Source organism: Giraffa tippelskirchi, chromosome 11, assembly GCF_054371585.1.
Source record: "Giraffa tippelskirchi isolate mGirTip1 chromosome 11, T2T-mGirTip1v1.2.pri, whole genome shotgun sequence".
In the NCBI taxonomy this organism is placed as follows: domain Eukaryota; kingdom Metazoa; phylum Chordata; class Mammalia; order Artiodactyla; family Giraffidae; genus Giraffa; species Giraffa tippelskirchi.
The window spans coordinates 55184145-55210955 of record NC_137285.1 but is presented as its reverse complement, the minus strand read 5'-3'; the positions used below and the strand labels follow the sequence as shown (position 1 = coordinate 55210955).

The window sequence follows — 26811 nt, the reverse complement described above, 5'->3', positions numbered from 1 at the left end:
TTTTTGGAACATTGCTCCTTCTCCACCGACCTCACAGGTGCTGTTTATGACCACAAACACGCACATCTGTAGGGTGAGTGACATACGCAAGCAGGGCCATCTGAGCCCTCTCCCTATATTTAGATCCTTCAGCTCTGCTCCGAATTGAGTCATTTAATCAAAACCCTCTAGAAGGGAAACACATCCATATTCATCACAGGCATCAAAGGAAACATCTTTACAAGTTATATCCTTTTACAAACCAACATGCGGTCTCACGCCACTCTCCCAATTGTTAACTCCTCCTCTGGGAAGAAGGTGGAATTTTATTTCTTTTTATCACTTGAAAAAATCACTTCCCTCCTAATTCAGTAAAACTGGGTGGAGGCCACTTCCTCCACAGGTGAGAGAAATAAAACTTGTTGCTCTGTCACTGTCAGGAATTTTAAAGCGAACCATTTATTTTATGTGCTTGCGAAGTGGAAACAAAAGGCAGGCGAAAATCCACAGTGAGAGATCAGGACCCAATCTCCGGACTTTCAGGTCAGATTCCCACCATGTTTCTGTCGTTTTAAGACGTTTCTAAGGGAGAAAACAGGAGCGTCACTTGGAATGAAAAAAGACAGGTCTAAAGGGAAGCTTTCCACCTAGCAGCTGCTCTTTGAATAAAACACCTCTGAGCCTCAATTTGCTTTTCCATGAAATTTTGATTTCACCACCTACCCCACTGGGTTGTTACCAGCCTTTAATAGGAATACGTAAAACTGATTTGAAAATTCTAACATGCTGAGAAATGTAACATATTTACAGAGAGGGTTCACAGTAAGCTAATTTTAATATTCTGTTTACACAAACAAAAGTTTGTGTCCTGTTTTTGTCTGTCCAGTGAAGTTTGAACTTTGTACAAAAAAATGATACAAAGAAAAGCTGATAACCACTGCAGTCATTCAGATCATTTGACAAACCCCCAGAATATATTAGATACTATTCTTTTTTCTTTTTTAATGTTTATTTATTTGGTTGCTCCGGGTCTCAGTTGCGGCATATGGGACCTAGTTCCCTGGCCAGGAATCAAACCTGGGCCCCCTATATTAGACACTATTCTAAGCACTGGGACACAGCACTGAACAAGAGAAAAAAAACAGTTTAAAAAAAAAAAGTTCATGCCTTCATGAGACCTACATTCTAGTGGTCAGGTCACCTCACTGAGAAGGTGATCTTCCAACAGAAGCCAAAAAGGTGAGGGATGGAGCCAGTCTGAGGATGTACATGGCAAGCAGACGGGGAGCAAGGAAGGGCAGAGGCCAAGAGGCGAGAACGGGCCTGAAATGTTCCAGGGGCAGCACGGGGTCCACCAGCGTGGCCGGGAGGGAGAGAGGGAAGGGGGAGGAGCAGACAGGAAAGCCACAAGGACTCTGAACTGAGCTGGGAGCAGAGATGCCAATGTGGTCCCACCGCCAGCTTCACGGGCTGACTATGGTGTGGCTGGGCTGAGAACAGGCTGAAAGGTGGGGGAGCAGGGAGAGGAGGAGTGACAGAGTAGGAGGGAGGAAGGAGACCAGTTAGGAAGCTGCGGCAGTTGTTGTAGTTCAAGATGATAAAGGTTTGGATCAGTCCAGCAGAAATGGTCAGACCTTAGCTGCTGTGGTGGCTCAAATAGTAAAGAATCTGCCTGAGATACAGAAGATCCGGGTTCAACCCCTGGGTCATGAAGATCCCCTGAAAGAGGAAATGGCAACCGACTCCAGTATTCTTGCCTGGAAAATCCCATGGACCGGGGAGCCTGGAGAGCTGTCTAGTCCATGGGGTCACATGACTGAATGACTAACACATTCTGAAGTTATGAACAAATACATTTTGTGAAGAAAATACTTAACCTGATGTCTGTTTAATCTGTTAAAATCCCATATCACAGCCCTATGAGATGGGGTACCTGAGGTGGGGTCAAAGGTCACCAGAGAAGTAGCTCAAGAATGATCATGGGAGGTGGAAAGGGAGGAGGGGAGAGAGAGGCAGTGTGTGTGTGTTAGTCACTCAGTCGTGTCTGACTCTGTGCGACTCCATGGACTGTAGCCCCCCTGGCTTCTATCCACGGGGTTCTCCAGGCAACAATACTGGAGTGGGTTACCACTTCCTTCTCCAGGGGATCTTCCCAACCCAGGGATCGAACCCGTGTCTCCTGTGTCTCCCACGCTGCAGGCAGATTCTTTACTGTCTGAGCCACCATATTAGCCCCAACGAAGGGAATAAGGACAATAAATCCTGTAGTAATGAGGATGGAGGACGGGGAGTGAATAACACGGAGCGGAAGTGTGACCCAGTCTGACATGACAGTCAAAGCTGGGTGTTTTTATGGAGGATGGTGGAAGAATGGTCTGAAGGGGGCAGTGGGGAGACCCCCACTCCTGCAGACCCTGTGGTATGAGGGTTATGAGAGAAAACAGGTGGAGAAACAGCTCCCAGGGAAGCAGCACCCTCAGATGCGCCTGATCTACGTTCAAGACCATTCACATACCAAATAACCCAGAGGTCTAACAATAATGGGATGATTAACTTATAGTACATCCGACAATGATGTTAACTGTTAAAAAAGTGGGGGGAGGACAGCCTTTCATGTCTAACGTGGAAAAAAAAACATGATAATTGTTCAGCTAAAAAAAAGCAGCAGAACATTACACATAGTACAATCTCATTTTAAAAACTCGAATAGAAACAAAACCTGTACATGTAAAATATATGTGTACCTTGAAAAGCCAGGAAGGAAACAAATCTGAACAAGCAGTTACTTTAGAGAGTGAGCTGGTGGGAGAGGAGAGCAGGAGAGCAGACCATTTTTACTTACAACCAATAACTGTTTCCAATTTTAAAACCCCAATAATGAAAACAAATAAAAACTGAAAGTAGGTTAAGAGATTTGCTCTACATGGCCCCAGAAGACAATTTTATGACTAACAGGCGGCAAGATTTATCTTTTTATAAAGAAAAAAAAATCATTGAAAGTGTTTCTATACGGAACAGAATTATCACTGAACTAAGGTTTTCACAGAAATGTATTCCTGTATATGGATTTGGGATATATGACCTAATTCTGGGTGAATAGGATATTTGATGGGAATGTGCTTTTTTATTAAGCAATTCAACCACCTGATCAAAAAACCCAATTCTACAAAATGGCATATTATAACAAAAAATAAGTTTCCTCCCCGTTCTAGTTCCCTTTCCATTAATAATTCAAATATCCTTCACATTTTTCAATGCATGAATTTTTTTACCAAAGAAATGTTCTGTATTAATCCGATACCTCAAAAGCAATTCGCTCCTGTCCTTTTCCAGTGTGTCAATCTGTTATTTGGAAGAATCAAGTAAATCCTCAAAATCTAAGTTTACATAACCGCTGAAACAAATATTGAGATCGGCCAGATTTCACTGCCCTTCACAATCAATGACATCTTGTTTTCAATCTGCCAAAAACCCAAGCTGGACTTACAGGCCTTCACTTGGCACCTCAGAGGAGAACTGAGCAAGGCGGGGCCGCCCGCTTTACCCTACAGCAAGAGCTCCCTCCAGCTAAGAGCAAAAAAGCAGCCGAGGCGCTTGTCTTTCATCGGGTTAGGGAAATAACGCTGTGGGTACAAGCAGGCGTCACCTACAGAATGAGGTGAGACCTGCACCATAAACCTAGACCTCTTTCGCCTCAGATCAGTTGTTTAGTCCAGTTCTACCTATTAGCCTCCCCAGAGTCAGTTATTTACCGATGGAGATGGAAAAACCCAATAAACAGAATGCACTTAGAAGGCTTCCGAATCCAAGTTCTCCTCCTCTGTATGTTCAACTTTCTAAGAAACTTGACTCTCCACTAATTCACTATTTAACTGAACAATTCTGTAAGTGCTTACATACAGGTACAGTAGGAAAAAACTGGGCAGGCTACAGTTCCCAGCATCACCAAGCTCACAGTTGTTAAGTGGAGGGGAGGCGTGAAGGGTGGAAGAACCACATTATCAGGTTGACTGTGATAAGAGTCGCAGGACGTGTTCAGGCTCTATAATTATCTAAGGAAGGGTGGACAAAAACCTGTGTCATTTCTTCACCACAACTCCATCTCCTGTGCACCCCGGGCTTTCTGTTACCTACCCTGATGCAGAAATCCAAACGCGTTTCAGATGTCAACCACGTGCATCAGTGGGAATGAACCACAGAATGAATAATCCAAAGCAGCCTTAATAAAAATTAACCATTGCTTCTCAAATATGTATTACGCTTTTATCGAAGAAGTTTTTCATTCCTTAGCACATTTTGCTTATTACACTAATCATAAAACTATTCTATACTCTTGAGAACACAGCAAATTCTAAAGAAATGCCTGTTCAAGATTCTAATATTGCTGTGGAAAATATGTAGATGACAGAGTTAACTATAGTGGTTTTATTACATTATAAAAACTTAAAAACCTATTCCGTCATAGAAATCACTCTATCCTCCTCTCAAAATTCATCCTATTGGCAGCAGTCTTTACAGAATATCTGAAATACCCCAGTTTGAAGACTCCATAAACTCTCACCACCCACGTCAAGGGACGGTCATGCCGGTGGTTCTATGGGAAACATCACGCAAGAGCATATCCATGGCCGCCGTCAATTTCCAACACAGTTCAAGTATTCGGAGAGAGCAAGAAAAGCATTCTGCTATCACCACCACCGCCGCCACAATGAAGCACCGAGCACTGTCCCAAGCACTTATACCTATTAACTCTCTTAATCCTTACAGGAATCCCATGACGTAAAGACTGTTTTAGAGATGATGAAACCGAAGTGCAGAAAGGTTAAGGGCTTGCCAAGGCAACCTGTCTACCATCCTGCTTCTCCTGAATAACCTCCTCCTTTGTCTCATGCACAAAGGAGAGGGACTGACAAGCAAGGATTTGCTTACAGTTTTATTTTAATCCCTCTAGCTCCTTCCCGCCCCAACTTATTTTTGTTTTTGTTGTCATTTTCCTTCTTGGTATCTTGCCACTTTCCTAGAACATGGAAAAACCAGGAGTTTTACCAGGGCAGCAAGTACGAGATTAAGTCCATTTTCATCTAAAGGGCCCAAAATAGGGATAAGAAGTTATAACTCAACAAAGACACAAGGCAATCAGCACCACTACTTCACACTAACAGCCCACGTATGTGTTTGAGTATTAATATTCTTTTCTTGTGATGAGTCTGTGGAACATCACAATTAAACTCCTCTTAAGAAATTCATTTTCTTTACATTCTCACTGATTATTCTTTTTTAAAATCTAGTTTATTTTTTACCAATTACTGTATAGTGGTTCTTTTTTCCTCTTTCATAAGCACTTTTTTATTGTGTGAAAATATATAAAACATAAATTTTCACTTTAACCATTTTAAGTGTGCACTTTAGCAGCATTAAGTATGTTCACACCATTATGCAACCATCACAATCATCATCTCCAGAACTTTTCAAGGTTTCTTCTGTTTTAAAAAAGTAGAAGTACAAGCTGTATTTTCTTATCCACTCCTAAAAGGGAAACACTTGGGCTATCTCAAACCTTTCCTTTATAAATGATGCTCTAAGAAATAACTTGGGCTTCCCTGGTAGCTCAGCTAGTAAAGAATCCACCTACAATGCAGGAGACCCCAGTTTGATTCCTGGGTTGGGAAGATCTGCTGAAGAACGGATAGGCTACCCACTCCAGTATTCTTGGGCTTCCCTGGTGGCTCAGCTGGTAAAGGATTTGCATGCAATGCAGGAGACCTGGGTTCAATCCTTGGGTTGGGAAGATCACCTGGAGAAGGGAAAGGCTACCCATTCCACTATTCTGGCCTGGTGAATTCCAGGACTGTATAGTCCATGGGGTCACAAAGAGGCGGACATGACTGAGCAACTTTAACTCACTAAGAAATAACATTTAAGAAAATAAGTTTTTCATAGCCAGCCTCTGTTAAGATTGTAAAGTTTCCTTTCATTCTGATTTTCTCAGAGATTGACTGACTAGATTTTTTTTTTAATGTTTTCTTCCACTTTTACTGATCATTCTTCAGGTCCTTTACTGAAAATATACACAAAACAGAACAAAAATTACTGGCTCTTTTTATTCATGAGGTTAACACTGTTCCATTCAAGTAAATGTAGAGATGGAAAATAACTAAAGGACTCTGCCAACTATCACATTTTATTCTAGAAAATATTAAAATATTCATTTTAATGGCTCATACACAGCTGGCAGTCACAATGCTACCTAGAGATAGGGGCAAAACACAGTACTCTCAACTCCAGAGGATCTGGGGGAGGGGATAATGACACAGCCAACAGCAGACAGGTGTGGCAGCAACAGCAGTCAGTGACACAACCACTTCTGGGTCCTGTCCGCCTCCTGGCCCCCTTGGTTCTCCCCTGGTCCAGGGTTTCTCACCCTCGGCATCACAGGACATCTGGCCACATCCCTGGCCTCTCCCCATGGGATGCTGGTGGTGACAGCCCTGCCCTCCCCACAGCTGTGACGCCAGAGCATCCTCCAGACTCTGCAGACGCCCTCCGCTCTAACACTTCCCTCCTCTTTGTGAGCTCCTGGCGCCTCCCGTCCCCACCGCTGTCTGTATGAGCCCCCACCTCTAGACTCCAGGACACGGGGAATTGCTGATTCCCTCAAGAAGGGAAAAGGGGAAGCTTTCAAAGACACATATTCTTTCTCTTTTATTCTCAGAGCAAAAAAGGGGGTGGAAAACAGTAACCCTCAGAACTACCTGGGGAGCATGGAGCCCCTAGGATAGGTATCACCCGGCACCTAGTACTGCTGGGTATCAAGACATCATTGATACTCACAAGGGACCTACAACACGCCACAGGTCCTATTTCCTGACATGTTTTTAAAGGCATCGAAATGAAAAAATTCACTCAAAACTACCATGTGTCAAGCCGACAATTCTTAATCTGCTGTACATGAAACTCATCTGTGATGCTTTTTTAAACGCTCCCTACCATAACCCCAAAATCAGACCCCCAGGGATGGGCCCTGGTGTTTGCGCAGTGGCTGTCCTTCACAGGATTCTGATGTGCAACGTGAGAGTCACTGGGCTAACACAAAGATCATAAAGACACTGTCCACATACCCTCAGGGAATGCAGTCTAAAAACTGAAAGTGAAGTGAAAGTGTTAGTCGCTCAGTCATGTCCAACTCTTTGCAACCCACATGAACTGTAACCTGCCAGGCTCCTCTGTCCATGGAATTCTCCAGGTAAGAATACTGGAGTGGGTAGCCATTCTCTTCTAAGATAACGCTAATAAAAGTTATTAAAACAGAAGCCAACTAGACAAGGTTCATATTTTCCCCCAAAGTTACAAGCTCTCAGTGCAAATCCTACATTTATGACCCCTTATGTCAACTTTATCAAGCTAAGAAAGACACTACCAACAGAAGTACAAATAGACTCTCAAATACTTGAGGAAAGAATCCATCCACTCAGCTGGAAGTGGGCAGGACACAGGAGTTCTATCAGCTGCATCCAATTTCTTTCCAATCCTGTGATTCTAAAAGGCCATCCCAATTACTGGAGTTACACTCTCAAAGAGGCTATAACACGAATAATGATGCCTTGTTATTTAACTTTTCGTATGATCATGAAAGTGAAAGTGAAGTCACTCAGTCGTGTCCGACTCTTTGCAACCCTATGGACTGTCGTCCGCCAAGTTCCTCCATTCATGGGATTTCCCAGGCAAGAATACTGGAGTGGGTTGCCATTTTCTTCTGCAGGGGATCTTCCTAACCCAGGAATTGAACCTGGGTCTCCTGCATTGCAGGCAGACTCTACCTTCTGAGCCACCAGAGAATCATAGTCTCCTCTTATCAGTAGTAAGACTGCTTCTGCAGGGCAAAAACTGAGACGATTCTCCCTCCCTCCCTGAGATAGAGCTCAGTGCTGGACGTGTCAAATACTTGCAGAATTGATTAACACTGGCTCAACAGAAAGCAGAACCAATCAGTGAGGGCGAACCTATTTTTAAAGGAGGCTTTCCTGGACTACAGATCAACATCTCAGCCTGCAGTGTGACAAGACAGAAGTCTTCAGTGTTTCCATGCAAATAAATGCTATCAATACGGTCTGAATGCCAATCATTTCAACGATAGTCAAGTTAATTTTGTCCACAGTTTAACAGACGACCATTTGAAACAAATCAAACGTTCTCTCGAGCTTGAACAAACTGAATAGGAGTCCTGAGCACACAACTCGAACACTGGGGGAAGAAAGAGGTTGTTATTAATTATCCCAGACTGCAAAGCCAGCAACGGACACAGCACAACAGGGAGCTGTAACAGATGGGATGGCAGGCTGCGCTGCGCTGAGCCGTCAGAGGGCTGAGGGTGTAATTCCTACAGAGACACTCAGTGCAGCGTTACCACTCCCTTTGCAAAGCTACCCATAAAATTAAAGACACACTTTGATAAAATCAAAAGACTCTTGGTGCCAGCATTGCTCCTCCCTCCCCAACTTCGTTTAAAGAGTCTGAGGGATGTGTCTGACTGATGCGTACCGGTTCAGGCCCCCTGCTCCCAGTCACTGCCCCCTAAAAGGACTTAGGAATGAAGAGGAGAGGTAACAGGCCCAGGGGTAAGCCTGTGGGTGAGGTTCAAAAGCCTCCCCGCCCCCTGCCAAATGTTGAAACATTTGCAGATCATTTAAAAGAAAGGAGATGGTGGGGCGGAAGATGCTGACAAATTCTCTTCTGTCTAGTAGCCAGGTAAAAACTCAATGCTGAGATAAGATTGAGTGCACTTAAGTTAGGTAAAGACCCCACCAACAACTGGTGTCACATGAAAAGCCTTTCTTACATCCACAATCTTAACTACAGTAAGTCCCCTAAATACAAACCTTCAAGCTGCGGACATTCAAGATGCAAGTGTACCCCTGCATGCCAGCTGTTGTACCTGACTACTGTACTTTTCAAGGTACTCTACTGTAAGATTAAAAATGGTTCCTTTATTATTTGTTTTTAATGTATTATTTATGAGAAAGATATTATAGATCTACTACAGTACAGTACTACTACATAGCCGATTGTGTTAGTTGGGTCTACCTAGGCTAACTTTGTCAGACTTACCAACAAGCTGGACTTATGAACGGGCTCTCAGAACTTGTTTGTATGTAGGAGACTTACAGTATTACCCTTAAGAGACAATTAAATGCTGATGCCTAACTTGAAATTTTTTTCACTTTATACGAGGCTTTACTATGTGAAGGAACTTGTTATTTTTAATACCTTATGAGCCAGTCTAGCTCAATAATCAAAACCATGTTTCAAGACCATCACTGTGTCTCATATGAAAAAGAAAACACTGCAACGCATCAAACCTAATACCACGACTCAGGGAGGAGAGAAAGAGGCCCATCTTGATATGTTCTATGAAGCGCTGGTGTCCTTAAGGTGCACTGATTGTGCCAGCTGACTGAGAAACTGCCTGGAACTGACAGCCCCAAAGTGCTGGGAACACCTCATGTTCTAACTAGGAGACTCCAAGCCCAAAGTCATGAGGAGAGTGGGGCAACGTTAAGGAAATGGGATGGAGCTGGCTTGTCTCGTAGACTCCAACTTATATTTATTTACCGGGTACCTCTTTGTACTCCAGCTGCTCTCAGGAGGCAGGGAAATTTTGGCTTCCTTTCCTTCAGTGAGAAAAGCGCAGTTTCCCCAGACTGATCCTTCCGGGTCCACAAGAATGATACAATCAAGTAAAAGAGAAGGCACTGTCCCCATTCCAGTGAAGAGTCTCATCCAGGACACAGCAGAACATCTCACTCCTACTAGTTTGCATTTGTTTGTGAACTGCTTGCTCATGTCCTTGACCAATTTTAAGAGATCAGAATTTATTTTTTTTTACTGAGGCATAGTTGGTTAACAGTGTTTCAGATGTACAGCAAAATGATTCGATTATATGTGTATTCTTTTTAGATTCGTTTCCATTATAAACTGAGTTTCCCCGGTGGCTCAGAGGGTAATGAATCCACTTGCAATGCAGGAGACCTGGGTTCAATCCCTGGATCGGGAAGATCCCCTGGAGAAGGGAATGGCTACCCACTCTAGTACTCTTGCCTGGAGAATTCCACGGATAGAGAAGCCTGGCAGACCACACAGTCTGCAAAGAGCCAACTCACTGGAAAGATCGAAGGCAAAAGGCAAAGAGGACAGCAGAGGTTGAGATGGTTCGATAGCATCACCAACTCAATGGGCATGAATCTGAGCAAACTCTGGGAGATAGTGAAGGACTGGGAAGCCTGGTGTGCTGCCATCCATGGGGTCACCAGTGTCAGACATGATCTAGAGACTGAACAACAAACCAGTACAAGCTACACCAAGACATTAAATACAGTTCCCTGGGCTATACAGTGGGGCCTTGCCGATTATCTATTTTACATATAGCAGTGTGTATCTGTTAACCTCAAATTGCAATTTATCCCTCCCTCACTTTCACCTTTGGAAACTCTAAGTTTCTTTTCTGTCTGTGAGTTTGCTTCTGTTCTGCAGTTAAGGTCACTGTATTATGTTCTTAGATTCCACATATAAATAACATCCTATGATATCTGTCTTTGTCTGTCTGTCTGACTTCACTTGGTATGATACTCTCTAGATCCATGTACCAATTTTCTGCAGGGGTGTATTTCCTATTGATTTAAACAGTTTCTTACAAAGAAAAGTAACTTGCTGCAGATTTGAAAGGCTGTGTTTTTGTGTGTGGTCATTCATGCACATGTGCTTGGTCACATAAATGTTCAATGTATAAATTTTTCCTTTATGGTTTCTGCCTTTGGAGCCATGATTAGAAAAGCTCTATAGGTAGCTATTAATACTACCCTTTCACTATCTTTTGAAAATGACAATCAATTCACTCAATCAATGAGTATCAAGAATCAATCTCCCCCTTCCATTCTGACAAGAATCCATGCCAGAATTTCTCTGCACTGAGCATGTATTCTCTGATTTAAAAAAAAATTTTTTAACACTGATGAACACTGTAAGAAAAGCACAAAGGAAAGTTCAGAATACTTTTAAAAGCTCTGGGCAACTTAAACAGCTTTTAAAAATCATCAAAGGAGATCCTTTTCTTAATTCAATTACTATACTTTTCTTAAAAAGATTTATCTGGAATTGTCAGGGAAACACTTGCTCTACAAATTCCCAAACCTGATATTTTACAGTTTCATTTATCGGTATTCTCATTGCTTAACCCTTTTCAGTTCATTTAATGCATTAGACGCCTTAGAAGCTGTGACCCTTATCTAGATTGGATTCGATATTGCTCTCATTAACATTCTAGACTCCAAAATCACATTGCCTCTTACAAATGAACACTAACATTTTCTGAAGGCTCACTATGTGCCAGGTCCCAGGCTAAGTCCTTCACGTATTCTTTACGTCAGATGCACCCACTCCAAATAATCAGTGGTATGTGGTCCCCACATGATGTTTCTCAGCAGTATATGAAATAACATCTTACGATTAGCAGCATCTTGGATGAAATATGGAAGGATAACTCATCTTACTGTATCAATCCTGAGGCTGAGACTACTATCTCTGTTTTTCAGATGAGGAAACTTGACGTTCAAAAGTTAATGGTAGCTTTCCCAAAGTTATTTTAAAAAAAAAAAGGTAGGTAAATGTTAGGAGCATGGACTTAGACCCAGGCAACCTGACCCTAATGCCTCATTTCTTAACCTGTTTGCTATCCCTAGGCCAGAATCATCTCTGCCAGCACTCTTCTCCAATCTTACTTTCAGGCCACCAAGTGATATCAACACTAAAAAGCACAAATTACTTAGTTGGCTCTACAGCCACATCAAACTTTACCCCAGGCTTCCCTGGGCTGTTCAAACTTTAAATTCTCCATAGATTTCCTAGCATGCCACCTATGATGGCTATTCCAAAACTCCTCCATTATTCTGACACTTTCAGTACCGTTTTCTGATCCTCTACTCTCGCTCACTATTCAATAGAGGGACTGACCTGTCTCCTCCTCTACTGGGGAAACCAGCGCCAGCTGGCATGAGTGCTGCCATCTGCTTCCCTCTCTTCTATGGACCCCAATCTGCCTATTTCGCAGTCTCCCTCCTTACCATGACCATGGTTTCGTCACCATCTCCAGATCACTAACTCCATCATCTGTGATGGTTCTTTGTCCATTAACTTCTTTCCCTCAACCTTCAAATATGAAGAAGTCTCTCATCAATTTTGAAACGTAAGTCACTCAAGGGCATAGAAGACTATTTCTCTTAATATACGCAGCCTCTTCACCTCAGCTGCATTCACTTGATGAACCCTGACCTTCTCTCCTTCCCCCTGAACCATACAACACGCTCTCCAGAGATTCCTCTGGGATCTCTCTCCTTTTGTCTTCCTGGTTTAACTCCTCTGACCCCACATCTTTCTTCCAGTCTCTTCTTTGGTCTACTTCAAACATGCTTCTCCTTTCTACCAGTTCCTAATTGTGTGCATTAGTGGAAGAGTCCACCCACCAGCTCTGTTTCTCCATTCATGACCCTCTCCAAATGCCCATCCATTCCTAGATGTTCCACTGTCCTTCCCAGCAGCTTACCATGTGGAGTCTACAGAAAGCTCCAAGCCCCTCAGTAGACTTGAGCTTAGCTATGTGTCTCTAACTGCCTGTAGCATACTTAGGTACAACATGTTGCATTCAACCTGACAGTTCTAGTTTAGCATTCACACAACCAGTTCTTCTCTATTCTTAAGTAAAAGCTTTATTAATTTTCTACCCACTCAGGTTGGAAGGGCTTCCCAGGTGACCCAATGGTAAAGAATCCACCTGCTAACGCAGGAAACGCAGGAGACACAGGTTCGATCCCTGAGTCAGGAAGATCCCCTGGAGAAGGAAATGGCAACCCACTCCAGTATTCTTACCTGAAGAATCCCATGGACAGAGGAGCCCAAAGGGCCACAGTCCGTGGAGTCGAAGAGCTAGACACGACTAAATAACTATGCACGCACAGATTGGAGACTTAAGCATCATCTTTGACATCTCTCTTTCCCATTACTCTATAGTCAAATAACTACCAAGCGTTTTTCTTTCACTCACAAAACCCAATGCTTTCTTATCAATCTGCTGGCATATGGGCTTGACCCTCTCCAGTGCAAACTGCATGTTCCAACACCTTCAGTGACTTCCCAATGCTTCCTTATTCAGGCATGGTGAGGTCCTCAAATCCCCACCCAATTTCACCTTGGGGAACACCTCTCCTACCTCACTCTACAGCAGGGGTCCCCAACCCCAGGCACAGCAGCGCACAGTGAAGAACTGGGCCACACAGCAGGACATGAGTGGCGAGCAGCAGGTGAAGGAGGGAAGCTTCATCTGCATTTACAACTGCTCCCAATCACTCCAGTTACAGCCTGAGCTCCGCCTCCCGTCAGATTAGCGGGTGGCACTAGATTCTCAACGGAGCGGGAACCCTACTGAGAACTGGGCATGTGAGGGATCTAGGTTGCAAGCTCCTCGTGAGAAGCTGATGCCTGATGATCTGCTTCTGCACTATGGTGAGTTGTGTAACTACTTCACTATATATCACAATGTAATAACAGGAAGTGCACATTACATTGATAGTGCATAATAAATGTAATGTGCTTGAATCATCCCCAAACCATCCCCCACCCGTCTGTGGAAAAACTGTCTTGGATGAAACCAGTGGTCCCTGGTGCCAAAATGGTTGGGAACCGCGGCCCTACAGGACCCTGTCAGGAATACCCCCTGTGGCAACACCCTCTGGAGCTGCATGCTAGCTTCCAGATCTGTGCTGTCTAAAAAAAGAGCTGTTAATTAGGTAGCTATTTAAACATAAATTAACGAAAATTAAAAATGCAGTCTCCAGTTGCACTGCTAAGTCACCTCAGTCGTGTCTGACTCTGTGCGACCCCACAGATGGCAGCCCAGCAGGCTCTGCCGTCCCTGGGATTCTCCAGGCAAGAACACTGGAGTGGGTTGCCATTTCCTTCTCCAGTGCATGAAAGTGAAAAGTGAAAGTGAAGTCGCTCAGTTGTGCCCGACTCTTAGCGACCCCATGGACGGTAGCCTACCAGGCTCCTCCGTCCATGGGATTTTCCAGGCAAGAGTACTGGAGTGGGGTGCCATTGCGTTCTCCCCAGTTGCACTAGCCATATTTTAAATGCTCAACAGCCACTTGTCATGAGTGGCTATAGTACTGAACAGCGTTAGTTACAGAACATTTCTATCACGGCAGAAAGTTCTCTTAATGCTCATGTTCCCTCCCGTCTTCCAAGCTGCTCCTCTGCCCCCACGTCTCACCTTTTGGCCCATGCAAACCTCCAGGTCCTTCCACACCACAGAAGACCTCACGTGTGCTCTCTGTACACTTACCCCTATATTATTAATACTATGTAACAACTCTTGCAATGTTGCATCTAATTTTTCACTTTTTTTCTGTCTTCTCACTAATTACTGAGCCACTCTGAACAAATGAAGATTTGCTAAGTGAAGCATATGCTCATTACTATACTACATCAAAATTATCAAGTAAGGAGATATTTCATACCCTTCTCCATTAAAAAGACATGTTCTCTTTCAATTGAAAAAACCAAAAAGATCTTGCATTTAGCTAACTAAATAATGACTTAATTTAATGCCTAATTATAATACTTGAAAGATAATTAGTTCCCTTTTTTCTCTTGTGGTATTCAACACTAAAAGAAAAAAAAAAACTACAGGTTTGAAATACTTCCACTTTGCAAAAGCACACCGCAAACAAACCACAAAAGATGGACAAAGAGAGGTAAAATGAATGAATACTTTGAGTAACTATACCCTATTTGAGATTGTAGGAAAAAATACAATATAGCTGCCCTAAAATTAAAAGGAAACTACAAATAAAACATTAAATAATTATGTATATATTTTGAATCAAAAGCTAGACTCCTCTATCCTTTTTGCAAACATGACATTAGTGAATTTTTATTTTCATTATGAGGTTAAAAGCATATAAATGCATAATTAACTGTTGTGTATGTTATGTGTGTTCCTTGAAAAGCAGGCTTGTCTGTCTCAAGAAAATTAGTTAAGAAATCAATCCACACACCATAGACCTGGGTTCTAAATAAGGCTCCTATCTGAGCACAGGAACCAAGCAGAAATTTGGGAGAATTGTCAGGTATGGACTCCCTCAAACCGTAGTCCGAAGCTTTATCTTCAAGAGGGAATCTTCCCTAAAGTTCTCATTTTAGCTTATTAAAAAATCACAAAGATGTTAAGTTAAACTGCTCACATACTGCACTTCCTAGTATCTGCCTAAAAACTTGATGCAGTTACTGGAATTGAACTGTTTATTAAAAACTGGTTTTTCCCATCTGAAAGACAGTTTTCATTATGCAAATGAATGTTCTACAGGGCCTGCTACTTCTGCAAGTCAGCCAGCAATAGCTGTAAATGTTACTTTTTTGCCTAGCATTAGCAGTATGTCTTTAAAACTGACACTATCTTAATAATGCACACAGTTTGCTTAAAAAATAAAACAAAAAACAAAAAGGTAAGTATTTTCTGTATGTTGCAGCCAACAAGGTAGAACATTAACTTATCTGCTTAAGCACTGTATCTTTTTTTGATCTTTAAAAAAAAGTTTGTGAAATAATTTATCTTCCTCCTACCTTGTTCCTTCCAAACTTTACACACTTCACAGAATCAAACTGTTTGCCTAATCTGAAATCTGAATCCTAATTAAACTTTGTTGGCACATTATACTTTAAAAGGATTTGTATTATTTTGTAATTTAATTTCTAAACATACCACATGAATTTATAATTTAAGGTCTTCAATGTAATGCTCTAATTAAAAATTAGCAAAATTAGTGTGAATTATAACATGAAGGGATTTTCCTCTTCTTTTGCTGTTACAAAGGATGACTGCTATATCACATTTTAGGGGTAATAACAGCTTTTTTTGCACTATGTAAATACTAGTGGAGATTCTTCTGTTACTAATAAATGATTATTAAAATGTAAAAACAAAAATAATGAACACCAAAGTGAAGATTTAGACTTAGATTTTAACTAAATACATTCATGCAACTTAGCTTGGCTTTTTTTTTTTCTTTTAAAAGAAAGTAACTCCAGATGAAGTATTAAAAATACTTCAGGTATTTTTGCTGCAAATCAGATGACAGATCACCAGATTAGCCGGAATAGCTGCACTACGAGATAATAGCAGAAAACGGATATAAAGAGTCAAGAGATTTCAGTTCAAGGCAAAACGGAGATGCCTCTATTTGCCATCAAAGAACGTCCTGCTCATCTTGGTACCAATATGTTAAGACCAGAGCCTCCAGGCTGGTGAATACATATTAACATGCTCTTAGAGGGAATTTCCCTGGTGGTCCAGTGGTTAAGAATCCATCTTGCAATGCAGGGGATGCGGGTTCAATTCCAGGTTGGGAAACTAAGATCCCACATGCCACGGAGCAATTAAGCCCACAAGCCACAGCTAGAGAGTCCATGTGCCGCAACAAAGATCCCACGTGTGGCAACTAAGACCTGACGAGGCCAAATAAATAAGCAAGCCTTGGTCAAAAAAAAAAAAAAGATGCTATGAGGGTGGGGTGCCTGCAGAGGGCATGGAGCACTTTTTCTGTTACCCTGTCCTGTGTATCTCTTCCATCTGGCTGTTCCTGACTTACATAGCCTTTTATGATAAACCAGTAATAGTGTTTCAAAAAGAAAAGAAAAACCACAAACAGAAGTACAACCACAGAGAACACTTCATCAACCTCAATGTCATTTTATAACTGTCAAATTTCTCTACCTGTTTATATTTAAATTATCCTTTTTCTCCTTAGAACTTCCAATTCTCTCCCTAGTACCCCCTAGCTCCTTCCCTAAATACCTCAATCTTTAGCTTTTGGTGAGAAATGTGATTTTTTTTTTTTTTTTGAGAGCTGAAAGAGGAGATTTGTATAGCAGAATTGCCTGATTTCATTTTAGCTTTGTACAATCTTGGATCTCCCATTTTCTAGAAAGGTTTCATTGATTAAATGAGGCATTTTCTTTTCCTTCTCTAAAAAAAAAAAATCAATTTTAATGTGTAAAAAAGTCTCTGTGAGGCTATCAGACTTTATCCCTTATCATCTCAAACAATGCTGGGCACAAAACAGTATCGTGCCAAAAAATTCTTTCCTCCCCTCCCCAATTAACACTGGATATGATCAGACCAAAAGCCCCAGGAGCACTGTGAAAGTGTTAGCTGCTGAGTCGTGTCCGACTCCTTGTGACCCTGTGGACTGTAGCCCACCAGGTTCCTCTGTCTATGGGATTCTCCAGGCAAGAATACTGGAGTGGGTTGCCATTCCCTTCTCCAGGGGATCTTTCCAACCCAGGAATAAAGCGTCTCCTGCATTGCAGGCGGATTCTTTACCATCTGAGCCACCACGGAAGCCCAGGAACACTGCAGGCATGGTGGAAAAAAAAAAAACAAACACCTGGGAACTTGGCAGTGCGAGTGATCCAAGTGTGGAGTTCCCTCCTCCAATCACTGGCTGCTGACTTCAGGCAAGTCCACGTCCCTCCCTGATCCCCAATCGCTCAACTTGATAGGAACCAACTGGAGCAGAAAGTCATCCGAGCAGTTTTTAACACTCAGTATCTCTACTCTTTGTAAAGGAAATTACAAATCCTATGTTTATGAGCACACTCGGGAAGGCAGGCCCATGGATGTCCTTCACCTGAAATATCACGCAATTAGGGTACTTTTGTGTACACACAAGCTTACCACAGCAAATACACATGTTTGCATTAGAGGATGCCAGTGAGACCGAGGATCCAGGGTTTCGTCAGATTTCTTAAACAGCCCTGACGGCCCTGCCCCCCACCCAAACTTAACAATGACTGAACTACAAGACTACACTAAAGTAGACATTAAATGTAAAGAAAAAAGTTTTCCAAGGAATTTGCAGTGAACTATTTGCATCTCAAGATGCAGTGTTTACCAACTAAAGGAAGATTAATTTTAATGAGATAAACAGAGCCACTGGAACATTTTTATAGCACCATCCGTTTGTGACTTGATGTAAGAAAGAAGCAAGGGAAAAGAAAGTGATAGGTTTCCAGAAAAGCAGAGATAAAACTAATTTGGCTTTGAAATGCATTACTTTCATGCCAGAATTATTCCTCCAATTATGTTCTGCTTGGATACGTAGGATCATTATGTTTCCTTTCTTAAGCACTTAAAAGACAACAGAAAATGACACAGTAGAGCACAATTAGAGAAGGCAAATTTGCCTAAAAGCGTAAAAATAAAAGTAAACTTATGTCTATATCAGATAATAAAGCCCAGCAGAACAATGATGAGTTAGGTACTCTAGATATATTAATATATTTAAAAGTGAGCCTCGATGGGTGGGTGGGGGGAGACTCAAGAGAGAAGGATATATGTATGGAGGTGGTTTAGTTGCTAAGTCGTGTCTGACTCTTGGAACACCATGGACTGTAGCCTGCCAGGGTCTTCTGTCCATGGGATTCTCCAGGAAGGAATCCTGGAGTGCCATTTCCTTCTCCAGGGGATCTTCCCAACTCAGGAATGGAACCCCGGTCTCCCGCCTTTCAGGCAGATTCTTTACCCACTGAGCTATGAGAAAAGATCCCATATATACTTAAAGCTGATTCACATTGTTGTAAGCAAACTAACACAACACTGTAAAGCAATTAGCCTCCAATTAAAAAAAGTAAGTTAAAAGGGGGAGAATGGTTTAAAAAAAAAAAAGACAGACTCTAGAGTGAGACTGCCTTGTTCACATCACTGCTGAGAATATAATCACTGGTTATGTAGCCCGAGGCAAGACAATGAATTGCTCTGAACTCCATATCCTTACCTGTAAAATGTGACAACAGTACTTAGGGAAGTTTTGAGGCTTAAATGAAATATGAGCGTTAAAGACAAGGATACAGTAAAAACCCAGGAAAAAAAAAATCAGCTATTATTTTTTCTACTACTACTACTAATCAGCTACTATTATTTCTCCTACCCAAAGCTCCAAATCTAATTAGAATCCATGACACCAGTGATAAATAGGATCCACAGAAAAGTCTCAACCTCATTTTACGCAGCAGCTGCAACGGTCACCTCCAAGCTTTTTTTTAACAAAAGCAACTAATAAACAGCAAAATTAAGTGATGTAGCTCTTGGTGTCTCTGACCCCACAAACTCATCCACAGATGTAACAGGCAGAGTAGCAGCTGAAAGATGAGTAGAAAGCAAGGATGAGGAGAGGCAAAGGTTCTAGAGGAGCAATGTCCAACATCGTCCATCTGTGACGATGAGAACATTCTGTGTATACCTTCTCCAATGTGGTAGCCATTAGCCACATTAGCTACTGAGCATTTGAAATGTGGCTAGTGCTGCTGGGAAGATGAATTTTTATTTCATTTTAATTAACTCCAATTTAAATACCCACATGTGGTTACGGCTACCAGATTGGACAGCACAGCCCCAGATGACAGATACACTGAATAAGGAGTGCCAGAAATTTAAGCAAAAAATAAGGATCTTCTTTTCCTGAACTGTTCATATGTTCAATTCAAATACTAGTGTCTCTGTTTTCAGTAGAGAGCTGGTAACTGATTAGTTAAAGAAATAACGTATCAGCGGATACATCAATACAGTGCGACTCCATGATAAGGATCAGAGATTCGAAGTATGTGGTCCTCTGATTTTTTAGAAGGTCCCTAAGGCCAAGTTAAATTCAAGCTCACACGAAGCATGATTCAGTGCAGGGATCAGAGCTGCAAAGGTCCTTATCAGCACCCCCAAAGCATCTGCTTGTCTACTACCAAATGGAAAGCTACTGAACGCAGACTTAACATCCCTTAATTTATCTTCTTTTCAGAAACTCAGAGTTCTGTAAGCCTTTCTTCTTTTTCAGAAATACGAGCGTTCCTCACCAGTTCTGCATTTCCACAATAAACAGAATCCATGTACCACCCATATCTGAAGGATAACGCCAGACTCCTGCTCAGCTGCCCCTGTAATATGGTTTAATTATGATGACTGAACTAATAGGCTGACATCATAGACTTTTACAGGCTGACCCCATGTCATCCTGATGTATCATTTTGCACCAGTTCAGTGCTGTAAATCAATTTAAGATCTCAAGCAGGTTGAAAAGGCTGGTAATGATGCTTTCTGTGCCGTCTCTGGAGACTCTACATTATACACAACTTACATTATTTATAAAGCCTCAATGATGCCTCCATTAGCCTTGTAAGACTACACAAATGAGATCTTTTATACACACACAACTTGGCCTTGATTATGGCGGCGACTGCAGCTTAAATACACTCATCTAATTACGCTCAAGTTTATTCTTTTTCCAATCTAACCAAGTTATTAAACCCAGAATTACTAGAAATCAAAATCACAAACTGCAATTTAGTTTTCAACTAATAAATGTATTTGAAAAAATGAGACACTTCCTTTTAATGCTTCATTGAGCTTAGTAGAAAACTGAATTCCAAGAGGTATATAATAAGTTAACATTTTAAATGGCCTAAAAATTGTCACTTCTCTAAAATGCAAAGGTCATCAGCTCCTCAGGGGTATAACACCGAAGGACACTGAAAAAAGGAAAAATGTATTTCATTACATACCTATGGCTGGAGCAGTCAAAACTAAATCAAGGACAAATCCCTACCCTCAGAAGAAACTCGATCCTGCCCAGATCCTCCAGAGGCTTTGGCATCACCCACCTCTAGAAAACTATCTCCCAAGACCCTGGTTACAGTTTCCTAAAGAATTGCAATAGTGCACAAATGTACACCACCTGCACAGAAATATCAAATAACTGCAAATGGGAAAGACGGAGGGAGAAGGGAGCAAAACACTTAAATCAGTTACAGCATATTCAGGCCTGGCCCCTCCAACAGAATTAACACTGATGCAAAATATTTATACCACTGAAAAATCCCGGAGCCATGAACACTGATTCGGGCCCGATTCTTTTTCAATCGTGGCTCCAGTACAGCTCACCTACCTCCAATAAAGCATCAGGCGGTAATTAGAAACGAGATGAAAAATCAACACAGCGCAGAGGACAGTTTTCTCATTGTGTTCCTGAATGTAAGCACGCTATCCACGGCAGGCCACGAGAGCGAGAAATGTTCTGAAATCAAGGCATTCTGCGATTGAGCGGCGTGCTCGAAGTTTCAGCAGCAGGAACAACACACCGAGAAATCTGGCAACTTCTGTGTCATTCCACCTACTCAAGAAACTTCAGCTACAACGGCAAGAGAACCTCAGGGGAAACAAACAGGCGGCCGGTTGTCACAGCTCTTACGACAACGATGCTTTCTTGGGAGATGGTTGGGAGACGCGCCTGGATTTTCAGAAAGGGAAGTGTCTTACCGGCGATCTCGCAAGTGCATGGAAACAACGTCCGCGCCGCAAAATAAACAAAAGCCACAGCTACTGTAGTTGTAGGAACCTGCAGGCATCGGTTCCCCCGCCCTTCCCAAAGTACATCCAGAAAACGCTCTCCCTGGAAGCCTTCATATATATAAACATATATATTAATCAACTAGAAAAAACAAGCCCACGTCTCTTTCACCCCCACCTTCCCGCAGCAACAACCCCAAGAAACACTTAACAAAGACCGGGCGCAGAGTAAATGAACAGTTGTTGCACCGCGAACTCACAAACACACATGCAGTGAGGCAATCGAATCCGGGAAAGGGAAAGGAATGAGACGACATCTGAGACTTGGCGGGGGGGAGGGGGGAGGCGGAAGAGAAAAAAAAAATTTACACGCTGCCGCCGCCGCCGCCAGACCTTTGAATAAATTAGAGGGAATTTCGGTGCGAACTTTCCTTGACCTCGACCCCCAAGGGGCTGGTGGGGACAGAGGAGCGAGCCCGCCCCGCACGCGGAGGGACCCAGGGCACCGGGTGTCCCCCTCGCGCGAGCCCGGCTCCGCGGAAAGGGCAGCGCCGGCGGCCGCCCTCCGACTCCCGCAGGGGTCGCCCGGGCCGGCGCGGGACACAATGGGCCCGCGGGCCGCGCCGCCCGCCCAGGCCCGGCTGCAGGAAGGGAAAGGGAAACGGGCGGAGGGGGAGGGTGGCCGCGGAGGGCCGGGCGCAGGCAGGGCCGGGGGCCCGGGAGCCCCGGAGCGCGGCTTCCCCGCCGCAGACCCAACAAAGGCGCGGGGGGCACCGCGGCCCGAGCCCTGCCCGGCTGGTCCGGCGCCGAGGGCAAAAGGTGGCAGGTTTGCTCCTTAGGGCGGCCGGGAGGCGCCATCATGGGCGGGGGTGGGGGTCCCCCGATCCGCCCCACGCGGGGAAGAGCCCCCTCCCCGCCGCAGCCCGCGCCACCGGCCCCGCGCTCAATCGCGGCCACCCGGCCCGCCCGCGCCCGCACCAGCCCGAGGCGGCGGCGGCGGCGCTGGAAAGCCCTGGGCGCCGAGGGGAGGGCGGGGACGCGGCGGAGGGAAAAGTTGGGTTCGGGTCTGTTTCGTTTTACCGGGTTGGCTGCGCGCCCATCCGCGCGGGCGCACGAGTTGGCCGGGCGAGCCGGGTCCCCCGCGGCCCCGCTCCGGGCGGCCGGGCGCTGCGCCGCGCTGCGCTCGCAGGGTCCCTCCCCGAGCCTCGCCCGGGCTCAGCGGCTCGGCCTCTCCTTCCTCCTCCCGCCCGCCCGCTCGCTCGCTCCCGGAGCCTGGATTGATCTGGTCGCGCTGGCGTCAGGGAGTCGGAGCCGCCCAGCCTCCACTCCGCGGCTGCCAATACTCGGCGCACTCGCCCGCCCGCCCGCTCGCTCGCTCACACGCGCACCCGCGCGCCGCCGCCGCCGCCGCCCGACCAGGGATCCTCTCCAAATTCCCGGCCCTGCCCGCGCGAGCGCTGGGCCCGCGCCGCCTCCCCCGCCTCCAGCCCCACGCCCCGCTTGTTCCAAGGAGAAAACACTACTGCCCCTGCCTCCTTCAGTCCAGGGGGAACGGACTTGTGCCTTACCTGCCGGCTAAGTTTCACATTCAGTGTTTATTTCCGAAATGTTCATCCAGACTCCCACCGTGCCCACCGAACCGCACTGGAAACGCGGAGTGCATTTTGACAATTACCTTTAGAGCCTCGCCTTTTTAATGTCTAGTTTTCCTTGCCCCTCACTTACTCAGTGATTTGCAAGCCCCAGAAGTTGCACGTACCCAGAACTGGATAACCTAATAACTATTGCCTGTGCTCATACCAAACCTTGAATCAATCAATACGTGTGTTTTATGCCAGTTCGGGATCTAATGATTCCAGTTGGTTGCCTCGTTGCTCCAGATGACAAATGCCACAATAGAACTTTACAATTTTTCCATCCAGTTTCTAAGTCTTTCAAATGACACCAAATTCCCCAAATAAAAACGAACTAGCTCCCAGCAACCTTATCTGCATAGACATTGACAGTATCTTTTTGTACGATTTAATTTTTCTCTTGGCCAGCTCTCTGTAAGCTGGCACGAAATCTTGGATAATTACCATAATGCTGAGTTATGTTTAGAGGCGAATAATTATTCTGAGGAATAAATTTCACGTGTACGAAAAGAACCATTATCACCAGTAGTTGTAGAAAATTAATGGTACTCTCCAATTGTTCATGTACTTTTACATGTGCACATTCATTTAAAATGCTTATTTATTTCTGCATTCCATGTTTAATTATTCAAAGGAAATGCAACAAGTCCCCCAAAATATGTAAAACCTGTTTATACACAGATCAGAATATTTCTGCTAATTTCTTCATTAAATGATTTGAGCAGTTACAGATCAATTCTTGGGCCTCATCTTATTTTCCCTAAAATCAACATTTGACACAATTCTTCATTTTCTACTCCTTGAAACAATAGTTGGAGTGAGCCTTGTTAAATGCCACTCTTATCAGGTCATTCCTCTGCTCAAACCCTCCTTTGATAAATAGAGTATGCTATATCCATACAATGGAACATTATTCAGTCATAAAAAGGATTGAAGCGCTGACACAAGCTACATGGATGCAACTTGAAAACACTGTGCTAGGTGAAAGAAGCCAGACACAAAAGACCACAGATTGTAAGCTTCCATTTATACAAAATATCCAGAACAGGCAAACCTATAGAGATGGAAGGTAGGATGATAGTTGCCTATGTTTGGGGGAATGGAAGGGCTGAGAGTGGGGTTTGATAGCTAAGGGTTATGGAGTTTCTTTAGGGGGTGACAAAAATGTTCTAAAATTAGTCTGGGGCTTCCCTGGTGGTCCAATGGCTAAGATTCCATGCTGGCAAAGCAAGGGGTTCACGCCCTGGTCAGGGAACTAGATACGACATGCCTCAAATGAAGATCCTGCATACTGCAACTGCTTCCCAGGTGGCGCTAGAGGTAAAGAATCTGCCTGTCAATGTAGGAGACACGGGTTCCATCCCTGGGTTGGGAAGATCCCCTGGAGGAAGATATGACACCCCACTCCAGTATTCTTGCCTGGAGAATCCCATGGACACAGGAGCCTGGCGGGCTACAATCTATAGGGTCACAGAGTCGGACACAACTGAAGCAACTTTAGCACACATATTGCAACTAAGATCTAGTGCAGCCAAAACAAAGGAATAAATAAAATGAAATTAGACTGTGATCATGATTGCTCAACTCATATAGATATACTAAAGCTCATTGAACTGTACACTTTAAGTAGGCAACTTATATGACATGTCCATTATTTCAATAAAGCTGTTTTTAAAAATGACATGATGATTAATCCATGTTTGGATTCTGGGGGGAAGCTATAAAAAGACATGAAAGTGAAACTGAAGTCACTCAGTCGTGTCTGACTCTTTGCGACCCCATGGACTGTAGCCTGCCAGGCTCCTCTGTCCTTGGGATTCTCCAGGCAAGAATACTGGAGTGGGTTGCCATTTCCTTCTCCAATAAAAAGACACAGAGCTATTAATTTTTTTAACCTATAGATGACCTTTCCCAGCACAGCCTAGTAGCCCCAAATGACAATTACTAATACCACAGTTCAGTTCAGTCGCTTAGTCATGTCCGACTCTTTGCGACCCCATGGACTGCAGCACGCCAGGCCTCCCTGTCCATCACCAACTCCCGGAGTCCACCCAAACCCATGTCCACACATGCTATGAAATGTGATTTTGCCCCAGGTGCCAGGTATTTCTTTCAATGGCGATAGAAAATTGAACTGTTTTTAAAAGAACCTTAGGGAGACAGTTGTGAAAACTTGAATGTGGGTTGCCTTGATGTCATTGTATGCTCCCAAATCCTCCCTCGACTCCCCATTTCGCTCAAAAGTTCTCACAATGTGAAGAAGGCCCTTCATGAACTTTCCCTCCTGCCTCCCTTTACTCTCCTGACCTGTTCTCCTGCTCTATCCCTTGCTCCTTCCTCGAGTCACCATGGTCTCCTCACAAGTCTTGGAATCACCCGGGCCACACTCACACCTCAGGACCTTGGCACCAGCCGCTTTCTCCCTGGAAAGCCCTTCCGTCAGATGCCCACATGGGACTCTCCGGTCTTCACTTAAACATTCCTCTTTCGATGAGGCCTACCCTGGTCACTCTAAGATCTCACCCCACCCCACCATTTCTCCACCAAATACATACACTTTGTATCCTCGTTCCCTGCTTGGCGTGGACACGTCACTTATCACTACCTAAGTACTTCCCTCACCAAAACTGCAGGATTTTGTGTCTGTTCATCGCTGTACCGGCTGTGCCGAGAGCAGAGCCTGACACTGTTGAAGAAATGAATGAGTGAATGAATCAATCTGCAAGAATGCTCAATCACTTGGGCCTGCCAGTCTTCTCTGTCCATGGGGTATTCCCAGCACGAATCCTGGACTGGGTTGCCATGGCCTCCTCCAGGGAATCTTCCCTCCTCAGTGATTGAACCTGCATTGTCTCCAAGCTTGGCAGGCAGATTCTTTACCATTAGTGCCACCTGGGAAGCCCTGCTATGTCCATGGAGGAGGGAAAACCTTCCTGTCAAGAAGTCCTAAAGGAAGAGGGAGCCTACCACAGGATTTGCAGCGAGAAGTTTCTAAGTGCAAAGGATCCTGAAGCTGAATCTTCTTTCCCCTTTCACGGAAGAGCCAGGAGCCTCCGTGCTGAAGCGAGGAGAAGCTAGCAGGGGAAGGAAGGCAGTGTGTGAAGCCAGCTACACACGGGCTGGTGACTGCAGAGCTGGAAACACTGGGACGTTCTCTTGTCTCTGCTTCTCTTATCTTGGTGAAATAGCCACAGACCCTACTTCCTGAGAATGGTGAGGGCGGAAGAGATGCTGGAGGTTGGAAGAGAGAGGAGCAGACGTGAGACAGTTATCTTCTGGGGAAGAGTTTGAGAGCAAATTTGCCAGGCAGTGCTATTAAGTGCTTATTTGAGGTTAGTGGTCATGAATTTAAAGCGAGGCCAGTCAGCACGGCTGTGGCTTCTCCTCTAGCCTCGGTCGGCCTAAGGGGGCAGAGCTGGGGTTTTGCAGGTGGATGTGATGGAGGGAACCAGGGTCAGAAAGCAGAGGGTGTAGGCAAGGGGGAGACTCTGAAAAGGTGTGATAAGGAGGGAGGTGAGGTCACAGGAGAGTGTGATGATTATGGAAAGGAGAGGTCAAACGAATGATGGTCTGGGGTGGGGGGAGGGCTCTAACAACTGCTGGAGCTGGGAGCCACTCCCAAAAGCTGAGGAACAGTCTGAGAATGGGATGCTAGAGATTAAAATCATGGAGCTGGGACAGTCGGGGATAATGGCAAGATTCAGCAGTATGAGCAGAGAAAGTGGATGGGCTGAGCTAGGGAGGTGGACCAGATCCTCACAG

At 44.2% G+C, this 26811-nt stretch overlaps 1 protein-coding gene across 5 annotated transcripts in view; it reads right to left on the bottom strand.

Moving 5' to 3' along the window:
* Positions 1-22769, bottom strand: part of SMAD1 (SMAD family member 1) — an 80240-nt gene extending 57471 nt beyond the window's left edge. For 4 of the 5 annotated variants that reach the window (XM_081544220.1, XM_081544223.1, XM_081544221.1 and 1 more), the window contains exon 1: positions 22496-22769. The gene's annotated coding sequence lies outside the window, so the exon portion shown is untranslated. Of the gene's footprint in view, positions 1-21014; positions 22346-22495 lie in introns of those variants that run through there. The other variant, XM_081544222.1, reaches the window with a different exon arrangement.
* Positions 22770-26811: the final 4042 nt, after the last annotated feature.